Here is a 13,024-nt window from a genome sequence, read left to right on the forward strand (position 1 = left end):
TATATGAATTTAATAATGGTAAATATTTATTTAATGTGGTAATTAGTATTATTATTATTCTTTATGCTTGTATTTTCATTAGGGGCCTCGGGGCACTGTTAGTTTTGGCTTTGCCACTAACAACAGAAAGGCTCCTGTGTGTTTACAGACAGTGTGTCCCCTGATGAAGTGCTGCTCTGTAAACACACAACTTTATTTAAATTTTATTTAAATTATATTTAAATTATTTTTGAGTAAATTTATATCATTACTAGCGAGTCTAAACAAGTTATAGTCTAAACAACTAGTCCTCCCCCCCAATACTATCTTGAGGAAAAGAATTTTTAATCCGCGAAATTGCGGAAATAACTTAGATATTTTTCTAAAAAATAGTAAAAATCTTATAACGAAATGTCTAATTTTTATGAGCTCATACAATGTATCTAATAATTATGAACAACCGTTACAACTCACAGCAACAGATCTAAAAAAAGTTTTTCGCTAAATTGCTATTTCATAAGACGAAAGAGACTTCGAAAAACAATTTTAATGATATTTTGATTTTAATAACAATAATCTAGATTTAAGAAGTGTTTTTTTTCCTAAGTGATTGCACCCAATCTTCAGAAAGGAGTAAGGAATTCTAAGGAAAAAAAATCATTCATTTGTAATTGAATTTTCATAAATAAACAGATTATTATGAGTGTTACTTTATTCGAGCAAACTTACTTATTTAATTTAATTTTATTAACTTATTTATTATTTAACAAACCTATTTATTTAAAACGAGCATTGAACATCTAAAAATATATTCTATCTCTTCTATTAACCTTTAACTTTTTACTGGTTTCTTTTTTTAAAACTTTTATTATTTTAAAATGAGAGACTTAATAAGACTTCTTAGACTCAAATAAATTGATAAATTAATATACAAATGCAGATGAAAAAGAGTGACTTGAATGAACAAATTCATAATTTAATAAAATTATTTTTAAATTTTAAACGTGACTACAAGCCATCACAATTTTGATCCTCTGCAGAGGGGATGGCTTCGGTAGCCCAACGACCTGCTCGCGAAGTCGAACACTTTACGGTAGAACAGTTTAACGAGGACCAATACCGCACTCCCTCGGTCCCTACGCAGATTGATCCAAGTGGTCACCCACCAGCACACTGACCGTTGCCAGTGATGCTTGACTTCGGTGATCTGCTGGGAACTATGTCTTAACGATCAGTCCACTGCGGGACTAATAAATATTTTTGTAAAAGCAGCGTTAGTGTGTTTTCCTCCTGGACATCTTTAACTGTTAATCTTGGACTGCCCGTTACATGATTTCGCAGACATATTTGAATGCAGCTCAGACACATTCTGTGTAAATTCTTTTGATGATTGAACAGACATTAAGCAGCCAATCGAGAGCAATATTAACAATTTCGGATTGGTACAATGGTGTTTGAAGGAAATTTGTAAGCTGCATCATACACCAGCTTCGGATTCACAAGTTCATACATGAAATATGATTTGAAAGCTTGGCCTTTTTTTACATTTTACATTAATAGTGAATGAATCATCTATATTGCATGGAAGACAGCCTACGGTCTTATGCAAGTTATTGGGTACGTTGACAATGGATCCTTTTATCCCTAACTAGTGATCAACACCCTGTTCCCGTATTTGCGTCCCGCAGTGGACTGATCGTTAAGACACGGTTCCCAGCAGATCACCAAAGTCAAGCATCACTGGCTGCGGTAAGTGTGCGGGTGGGTGACCACTTGGATCAGTCTGCGTAAGCACCGAGGGTGTGAGGTATTGGTCCTCGTTAAACTGTTCTACCGTAAAGTGCTCGACTTCGCGTGCAGGTCGTCGGGCTACTGAAGCGAGGGTGCCATCCCCTCCGCAGACGATCAAAATTGTGATGGCGTGGTTTCGGATCATCCTCAGGGCTGTTTCCCAGACCGTCGCCAATAGCCCATTGTGCAGCTCTTGTGCGACGTAAATGAACTACATCAACGTTCCCGTATTTGCATGAAAGGGGCTCGGAAAGTCACCATTCGCTCTTCGGTAGAGTTCAATTCTCTCAACCACTTTGGTACTTTTGTGAGGGACGGGCTTCATGCTTGCTTTTGCGAACGGAATCCTTTCGTTTATGTGTAACGCTTAAGGTATTCCCGTCTACGCTTTTTGGCTTGAGCCTCGGTAAGTTTAGGTCTTGACATCGTTTTTTTTTCTTGCTTCAACTCTAACTTTTGGGACCATGTCAATTAGTTAGGACCCTCTTCATTTGTGACATTCACCTGAATTAGTATTGAAAACGATCCAGTTTGAACTGTAGGTTAGAATTTCTGATTCTTAATTAAAACAAAAATATCGTTCAAATGATGAAATTATCTTTTATTCACAACTCAAGAAGTATTTATGGGATCTCTCTGGTCCCATATCTCAAAAATAAACTCACCAACTTAATGCATAACAAAACTAAAAGTGAAAAAAGGAATTCTAAAAAAAATTATTAAACTGCAGAGGTCGCCACAGCAACGCATGGGCACTGCTACTCTTAATTACTGTAGTTGAAAAGTGAGGACGTCATGAAATCGAAACCAAGACCCATTTTGTCAATGGGTAAAAAAAATATCTTTTACTGTAATATGCACATCTGTAACAGTATACGATCATGGAATCGGAAGTCATCGGTTGCAAGTTGATAATAAAAAGGTAAAAATTATTGAGAAATTGTTCTTCAAATGTTGGGCGCGTTCTATTTCAGAAAGATTTACCAATGTCCTGGGTCATTTTTTTTCCAAGTTCTTCTGCCTTTTCCTTAGGGAAATTTTGCTTCTTATTTGTTGCTAAAAAAATGGCGTCCTATTCCGCCAATGCTTCTGATAGAACTAAATGAAAACTTAATAAATAAAAGCCGGAAAATATACTACCCGCTAGAGGGCGTGTTCAAGCGTTGAGATCGCGAATTAAGAAATGATTGTTGTTGTAGTTCATTTACGTCGTCCTAGAGCTGCACAATGAGCTATTGGCGACGGTCTGGGAAACATCCCTGAGGATTGTCGAAGACGTGCCATCTCAATTTTGATCCTCTGCAGAGGGAATGGCACCCTCGCTTCGGTAACTTGACGATCTGCACTCGAAGTCGAGCACTTTACGGTAGAGTAGTTTGACGAGGACCAATACCGCGCAACCTCGGTCCCCACACAGACTAATCCAAGTGGTCACCCACCCATACACTGATCACAGCCAGTGATTGTGGACTTCGGTGATCTGCTGGGAAACGTGTCTTAACGATCAGTCCACTGCGTGACGAAAAATGATTGAGTCACGAATTTTGGTTAAATGAAACGCTCGAAATTATTCTGAGATTTTTCTTATACCTTACAAAAATACGTATGAATAAACATAATTTAAATTCTTTTGGTTTGTATGAAGATCACGAACTTTCCGATTAAACCGATTTGAAACACTCTGCTTAGCTTGTTATCACGGAAAAAAAAGACTCCCGTGACCAAAAGCTATAAGTATAATCCTAGAAGTAAGTATTGTAAAAAATGTATTTTCAGTAACAGCAACAACTTAAATAGATCTGCAAAGCAGATCTTACTTAATATCACTTTTGTTTTACTTAATATCACAAAAGTTTGCTCAACGTAAGTTAATAATCAAATTATTCTTATTATTTTGAACGTGTTAATAATAAAAAATTACCTGTGAATTGTAGTTTGTATAAACCTTAATAACAAGACCTAACTTATTAGTTCGCACTCTTAAATAAAATGAATGAGTGAATTCTCCTACTCAAAAAAAAGTGAAATTTTTTAAACTCAACTTGAGTTTACACCTATATTTGAGCAAAATACTTGTTTTGCGTTAAATCGAACTTGAGTGGCAGATATTTGAGCGATACATGAGTTGTTTTCGTTCAAGCATGAGTGAGTTATTTATTATTTATTTATGTGCGAGCTATAAGCTGGAATTTGTATTGTTTTATTTTAAAAAGCAAACGATAATAAATCTAAGTAAAATTGTTATGTTCTACGAGCTAAATAAGTTAAGTATCATTTTTATTTTAAGTTTAATTTTTTCTTTCGCATTTGTTAAATTAGCTATTTTCAGCGTTTTCAAATAAAATACTATTAATAATACATTTAAATTATTTTTCAAGCAAAATTATATAAAATTGAAAGTGTTAAATGTGGACGATTATGGAAAAAATCTGATTCCATGCTAGAATCTTTATCAAAGCATGTGGTGATATAGCTGTAAAGATTTTGAAAAAAATTTTTAGATCTCATTTTAAAATTTTAACTTTTTGTTTTAATATAATAGATTTATATCCATGCTTCAGTTTTGTTTTTATGGATTATTTCGGTACAAAACATTTGTAAATAATTAATTTTATATCATTCTATACTTTTATAAAAGATCTTTTCGAAATAATCTATTGTTCATACAGTCTATTGTTGTTGTTGTTAATTTACGTCGCACTAGAGCTGCACAATGGGCTATTGGCGACGGTCTGGGAAACATCCCGGAGGATGATCCGAAGACATGCCATCACAATCATACAGTCTATACTTGCTGTTATTAAAATTGCCTTCTACTGATAAAGTTAATTGTCTTTATTTTATGAAAGTTTACATTTCCAAATTCATCCATTTAAATCTGTGTCTTCAGATCTTCAGAGAGGTCTATACATTTTATTATAAATATATCAGTTAAAAGAAAATGGAAAATATTACATTTAAAAAAAAATAGTATTTTGAATTTTTCTGTTTTTATTTTGTTTTTAGTTTTTATTTAATCAAATTTCAGAATTAATACTAATTTGGGCCGACCAGGTAGCCGAGTGGTTAGCGTGTCTGACTGCGGAGTCGATGGTTGCGAGTTCGAATCCCGCTCAGGGCATGGATGTCTCTTTCTCTCTGTGTTTTATGTCCTTTCTTCTGTGTGATTGTGTGAATGTAACCCGCCCTATAAACGGGTTTGTGGTTGTATGACGTGGGCGACGCTGCTCCATCGCCGTGGCTTAGCCATAGGTGCTCACTGGGTAATGATAAGAGAGTAGCAATCCTGGCATTTCTGAGGCCAATGGGAAATAGACCCAAGTGCCCGCCATTAACCAACAAAAAAAATACTAATTTAGTATTTCATTAAGTATTTATCCTGTTATACAAACTATTTTTCTTTCGCTGTTAGCATAAAATTTCTTTACATATTTTTTAACATACATCATCTAGTTCGACTTTTGAAGCAAAATTAAAATATTTTAAAATAAAAAAGTATAAATTAGATTCCTAGTATTTTGTTACATTTATTAAAAATAATTTTATCCTTATATTCCAGTTCTTACATAGTGATAAGATTCAGAAGAAGTTCCCTTCAGAATGTGTCGTAAGATTTCCTGGTGTAAGAATATTTAACAGATTTTCCTATTAATTTTATAAAAGTGAGGGGGCGAAACTGTAAATGTGCCGTTTCTCTAGGTTCTTAATAGTACAGTTATTTTTAATTACATGTACTACATAAAAATGAAATATTTCGTGACTGAAAAAGGATTACCACTACGGTTAAATCATATGCAACCTATGATTGAAACAACAGAGACTATTTTTTTGAAATTTAAACTTAAAGAGGTTTTAGATTCAAGGCAAATCAAGAAAAAAATCTGAATGTTGATAACTGTTACGTCAAGCGATCAGGTATCATAATTTTGATCTAGTTGCGCTTGTAAGTCATTTTGATTTATGTTGCTAAGTTAACTTTCAAGAAATTCTATGGCTGGCAACAGCATTTTTTATTTTTAATTTGTTTATTTTTATTTCTTTTAGAATTTGTTATTTTTAAACGAAATGCTTTTTAACCTAACTGAATTCTTTGCCGACTGTTCTCTCTATATATGAAGAAAATAAAGTAAATATTTTAGTGTTGTGAAAAGAATCTTATTTAGTTGTACCAAGTACTTCATTAACATTAACATTAAAATAAGTAGTCTGATAAACGAATTTTTGTCAAATCAGAGAGGACTCACTCAATTCTCAGAGAGGACTCTTTCTCATTCAATTGAAAATAAATTTAGATTTAGACGATTCCCTCAAATATTATGAATTTTATTAAAAAATTTTTCCCTCTATAAAGTCCCGCAGTGGAATGATCGTTAAGACACGGTTCCCAGCAGATCACCGAAGTCAAGCATCACTGGCTACGGTAAGTGTGCGGGTGGGTGACCACTTGGATCAGTCTGCATAGGGACCGAGGGTGTGCGGGTTTGGTCCTCGTTAAACTGTGCTACCGTAAAGTGCTCGACTTCGCGCACAGGTCGTCGGGCTGCCGAAGCGGGGGTGCAATCCCCTCCGCAGAGGATCAAAATTGTGATGGCATGTCTTTGGATCATCCTCAGGGATGTTTCCCAGACCGTCGCTAATAGCCCATTGTGCAGCTCTAGTGCGACGTAAATTAACAACAACAACAACAATTATCCTCTATTAAAGAACAACTTTAATTACTTATATATAGCACAGTTTACAACGATTTGCTTTTCAAATTTTTTTTTAAAAAATGTGCGATTAATTTTGAATTGTTTTTTTTTTTTTTTTTTTTTTTTTTTTTTTAAATTTTATTCAATATTTCTAAAGTTATAGCTAAAAAACGTAAGACAATTTTTTTTTCTCCACTGAGTCAAGTTTTTTGAAATGTGTGTATTCCTATGGCAGATTTTAATCTTCTTTTCCCTCAGTGACAGTTGGGAAAAGCTAAGTAAGTTAAATAAAAATAAATAATGGTGTGTTTTACATACTAAAGTGAAAGGAGTAAATAATGTGATCTGTATAAAATGCATTTTTGGCACTTATTGTCCTGCTTGATTGTTGAATTTTGATAATAATATAAATTTTATTTTATAATTTATTTTTTGAATCAAAAATATGCCATAAAAGTAATTCAAGTTTACAAAAGTGTCTTAAGATTTTTTTAAAAGTATTTCGAATTTTTAACTGAAACAGTTTGTATTTAACCAGTACAAAAATGGGGGAAAAGATTAATTTGTCAGTTTATTAAAAAAAGAATGCACCAAAATTTGTATTCATGCTTTAAAAATTGTCTACAGGATGTATGAATGCTTTTTCCAGGAAAATCTGAATTTTGATGAGGAGTTAAATTAAATTAACTAAATAAAATAAACTTAACAGAGGATTTGGAATTTTTTCGTACATTGGATAAGATGATTGTAGATGTAGACACTTGCTTCATAAGTGCAAGTGACTTTTTGTTTAAGAGTCACTTTGCTTTCAATGTAATGTACAGTAAATCTAAGCTTGATGGTCTTCTCGTTTCTTCAGTTTATGCTCTATGAGCTGAAAAAGATGCTTCCAAAAACGCTATGGAAACTTAAATATTCTAGTATCTAGAGTGAACACATAAAAAAAAATATCATAACTATAATAAAACACATACAATAAAATATCTCTTTTTCTCTAATTTAGTTGTCTTATTCACTAATGCATTCTCACATTTTATGTTGAAAGTCTTAACCCTTTTTAGTTGTATCATAGCCTTGAGGCATATGTATCATAGCCATAGCTGACTGCTCCACTTCGAGAAGACATTTTATAAAACGGTAAAGAATTAAAAACTGAAACCTGTATAATTTTGTTTCCCTTCGCCAAAGCTTTAGAAGGAGCACTAGAAAATAATTCGAACAAGTTGGCATGGGAAAATTGACAAATCTAAATTATTTAAATGTAGGGGTGGGCAACACAACTGTTTTTTAGGGAAGATTTTTTTCGCTTTAGTTCTCAGACTATTTTACAATGGAGCCATTTGTCAGAAGATGCAACTAAAAACACGGAAAATGCTGTGCGTGAATACATGCATGAGGTGTCTGACGCTTCACTCCGATCCGGCCAATACCAATCATTCAGCAATGCCATATCTACAAAGCTGAGAATGTTGGCATCTTTGATTTTGAGTGTCGACAGACTATGATCGCAAGGCTTTAAAACATGAAACGAGTCTGACATGAAAGTTATATATATATTTAATAATTATCATTGGTAATTTAATGTGATTTTTAGAGTTTTGTTACACATGTATATAACGTCATATAAAAACGAGTAAAAATACCAAAGAAGTTTAATTATTTAAGCAGCACTTCTTGATATTAACTCTCCACTGATTCCCCAATCCATCTCCATTCAGAAATGCATTGATTGTCTGGAAGACCTGACACTAAAAGGCAAGCAAATTGTCCTCCAGTGGATCCCGGGACATTGTGGGATTTGAGGTGATGAAAAAGCTGATTTCTTGGCCAAGAAAGGAACAACTATTGCCCAAGCATCTCGTTGCTCTATCTCCCTGCACTCACTTAAATTTGCTGGTCCGAAACCAATTCCGGAACCACCATTCGAACATTGGATTCCACCGAGCGAAGTTGTTTTATAACTGAGCTCGGAGCTAACATGTCAACTCACCGTTTTGGCCGTGGAGGGAAGGTTTTCCGACCCTCTCACGCACCTACCCACGAACCAGCTATCGACCATACCACCCTGAAGGAAGAGATGAGACGTAAAGTCAAATTTCTTATTACAGACACTGTAGAGGAGATTGATGAACAAATCCAAAGATATCAAGATTATGCAGATGAGTACTCAATGATGTTGAAAACAGCTCCTAGTCATCACTCTCTTACTAAGAGCAGATATGAATCGATTTATACAATCGAGGCATTGGAAGCCGCGAAAGTGGCCTTGTTATCAAGACCTGCACCGACTACTGACTTGGAGGAATCTACGCCCAAGACTTTTGATATTCATATAGATAAACTCAAAGAGCCAGTGGAACCTGGAGCTGAAACCCCGGTTGAAACTACTAGCGATCTAGAAACGCCAATCTCCAACTCCATCCCGGAGATAGCTCCCATACAGACAGACTCAACTACTGAAAAACAGACTAAGAAGAAAAAGAAGCGGAAGAAGTGCAGTGTCAACACGGCGACACAAAAACGCACAGGGTCCGAAACAGATAGCGAACCCATTCGCCCTAAGAAGAAGATCGCCTCCACAGCTACAGTGGAGGAGTCCCCATCCAATTCAACTGATACTGCTGCCCCGGCAATCGTCGAGACTCCAGCAGTAAACAACGAACCGATGGAAATTCTACAGCCCATCAGTAGATATTTGAAAGCCCTCATTCGAGGACTTAGTCAAGAAATCGTAATTCCTGATCTCGAAAAAGAACTAACAGATTTAGAGCAACGGCCAACCAGAATCGAACAGTTGAGGAAGAGGCGGGGCCAGGACCTTAAGCTCCTCCCCCTCTACCTAGTCATCCTACCAGATAGTGAAAAGCATCGTGATATTTTCAACATCAAGAGACTTTTAGATACTCCTGTTAGGATAGAAAAATTTCGTGGCGGGCGCCACGAAATACAATGCTACCGATGCAGGAAATTCGGGTATACACAAAAGACCTGCGCAGCTGAGCCTGCCTGTATGAAGTGTACCAATGCACATTTCACGTACACTTGTACAAAACCACAGAGCGAGCCAGCTAAATGCGCAAACTGCCTAGGTGAGCAACCAGCCTGTTTTTCGGACTGTGGTGCAAGACCCAAAAGAAAACCAAGAAGCAGACCCGCAAAGCCCATCAAAACCACAGACAAAGCAACTAGGTTCCTTTTGTTATTCAAGGAAATGCAGCAGCTTCTCAAGGATCCAGATCTTCAGAATCTACTTAGATCTCTGCTCACAGAAAAGACGTAGAGGCGGAGCTCACCCCACCAAGACATCCACAGCCGCACTGTGGAATACCTACACCCATATAGACAATATTCCAGGTGCCCACGGGCACAATCTTCGATGAAAGAGTCAATTGTCCGCGGACAGGTACTCTGTATCACACCTTAGTTCAAGTTCAAGTAGTTCCAATTCCGGAACATGCTCTCAGAGAATTTCCGTAAAAGCAATATACACAAAACCTGGTTCAACCGTATTTTAACTATCCCAAATCAACCCAGGTTTTAAGGCAGTTGCTCTCTTTAGACTTATAACGGGCCATGACTGTCTGGCCAAACACCTTTTTAGTATAAACATTTTTGACTGTCCTAAATGTCGCCTTGGGGAGGACATGGACTTGCCCCATATTTCCGTCTGTCCTGCGCTCATCTCCACTACTGTGTGTGGACGCTACTGGGAGACTAGGGCCCGTATGGGCTAAGCATGTCACTATGCATTCTATTCTATTTATCTCTTTTTGCCTTGTTTTTCTTGTTATTCTATCCTTTTTGTTCTTTTAAATTGGCCTGCCATTGGAAAAAAAAGTTTTAATTATGTTTTTTTAAGTACGATTAAATTTCGTTCAGTTCGCTTGTAAATTACAGTTAATCAAAGGAACGATTTAAACACGTTTCCTACGGGTCAGAAGGAGCTGGCGAAACCTGAAATTGTCAGGGAATTTTATTTTAACTCCAAAAATCAGGGAAGTTGACTTTTTCTTTCTTCAAAATCCTAAAAAATTCCTATATTATACCTGGAAAATAGCCAGTCTTAAAAATGTAATAGTAACAGTCATTAGATTTGAGTTAAACAATTCTAACATCTATTACAATTATTTATAAAAATTTCACATTTTAGTCAAACTGAAATGTTCCCATCCTCATTTAACGATATTTTTTTACACAGAAAATCTTAATAGTATTTGGGTATTACAAACAAAAGAGTAAAAGTTTCCTGATGAAATATTACATGATATAGATAAAATATGGCCTCGATTTTAATTGAAATTTAACTGGAAAAAATCAGGGAATTTTGTTTCTGAAATTAAGTGGGTACCCTGTTAAAAAGACGTTATGCTCTTGCCTTTCACCAATATCTAAACATTTTTTATAAGTATACATTAGTAAACCAAATAAAGTAGTAACTAGAAATGTTAGATCTAAATAAAAAATTGAATGTAGAATCAGAGTTATGTTTATCAGAACTAGCATGGAAATGGTTAAGTAAGATTTAACGTACTAATTAGGTTTTTTAATTACTATTTGAATACTTATATAAAATGAAAAATTATCTAAACTGTTAATAAAAACAATAAAAAAATTTATTTCGTTGCAAATAGTAAAAAATCATTAAAATTTTGTACTTAAGTCTCTCACAAAGCTTACAATCTCTGAAAAGTATTATCTTGCAATTATATTGAGTATATTAATTGTGAAATACAGATGAATAAGCTTTACTTTTTCTTCTCAACTATTACAATTTAGTTTTAAAACTTAAAAAAAACGAAACTTATTAATTACCGAACATACCATCAATAAAATTTAAAAGAAGCTGATAGATTATTTCTGTTACGTATGCCAAAAATATTTTTCTTTTAATCCTATTTACGATAAGCAATAAAGATTCAATGAATAGTCTGAAAGTGATTAATTTAATTCATATATGATTTAAATAACATTCAAGTAAAAAGAATACAAAATGATAGAAAATAACTCTATGATTGAAATAAACTCAAAGGATGCTAATTATGAATCAAAAATAATTATTATTCATTCAAATTAAATTTAAAATCATGCATTAAAATGATGTTAATAGTCTATCAAAAATGATTGAAAATCACTCAAGTTCGAGTTAAAACGATCCATTCAAGCGATACAGGTAATCAATCAAAAACGATTGAAAATCACTCAAGTTATACTTAAAACGATTCACTCAAGTAATACTGATAGTCAACCAAACACGATTTAATTTCACTCAAGTTCGATTTAAAATTATTCACTCAAATTTGAGTGAATTTAACTGAGACGAGAAGGCTCCTTTTTTCTAGACGAATGAGAGAAATTTCACTAAGTTGAGTAGTCTTAACTCGTTCATTTTAAGTGAGTGCATAGAACTAACCAAGACTATATAAACTATTAAAAACAAAATCTTCCATAGAAGTTATGCGAGTAATATTCATCATGATTTTGATACAAATTTTCATTTCAGAAATCATCTCTTATCATTTTACAATCCATGCATCAAATTCTTATTTTAAAAATTAAATATTTGCATATTAAATTGAAAAGGTTTTTATGATAAATTTTGTCGGTACAAAATATCGTCTTTTGTGCCCCTAGCTTTTTATTATGAGATTTTTTTAAATATTAAAATAGAGAATAGTTCTTTTAATATTTAAGCCAGAATCATCCTTCAGAAATTTGCGTGTATTTTTTAAGGAACATATATTCTTTTTTAATTTAATTTCTACTTTTTCAAAACCCTTTTAAGAAATTGATCAAACTCTTTAACTAAAACATGTATTTTTATAGAATTTTTTAATACTTTAAGAATATTAAAGCTTTAAGCAATAATATTAGCATTTACAAAATAATACACAAAGATTAAAATTTGTTACTCATAACTATTAAAATTTTTAGAATACTGTTTTTATACTTTTCTCAATGCAGTAATTCTTTTTATATTTGAAACAAAATAAAAACAATTACATAGTGATTTATTTCCAAAATAATCCATGTTCTGAAAGTGGCCGAATGAAGTTAAATATTTTTAAAAATCTAAAAGATCTTACTTCCTTTTTTCCAACTTTTTCTTGTTGTGAGTTAAAACAAATGACGAAAATTATTCCAAACAATTTTGGAATTGCTAAAGATTTCTTCAAAATTGTTTAGGATAACAGATTTTATCAAGAGAAGATTGGCGTAAGAGTTAGGCAAATACAATTAAAAATTAAATAAATAACTTCTTGCAATTTTTGCTATTGAAAGTTAGGCTCAGTAATACACAATGCGAACGAGGTGAAGCACCTTACTGTTTCAGTTTGAATGTTTATGTTTGCCTCGTGTGTAAAGGTGATCTCCAAAGCAAGGAAAGAGGTTTAATCGGTTCAATTTCGTAATAAGCTATGCTCTAGGTATTTTTACGAAAGAGAAAACCTCTTCGCACACTTCAGACCAAACAAAGAGGATGCCATAAGCAGAAACTATTTACGTTTTTGACTTCATGTATGTAATGTATGTATATATATATATATATTCTCAGCAATGCCATA

Source organism: Parasteatoda tepidariorum, chromosome 6 (assembly GCF_043381705.1).
Source record: "Parasteatoda tepidariorum isolate YZ-2023 chromosome 6, CAS_Ptep_4.0, whole genome shotgun sequence".
NCBI classification, from domain to species: domain Eukaryota; kingdom Metazoa; phylum Arthropoda; class Arachnida; order Araneae; family Theridiidae; genus Parasteatoda; species Parasteatoda tepidariorum.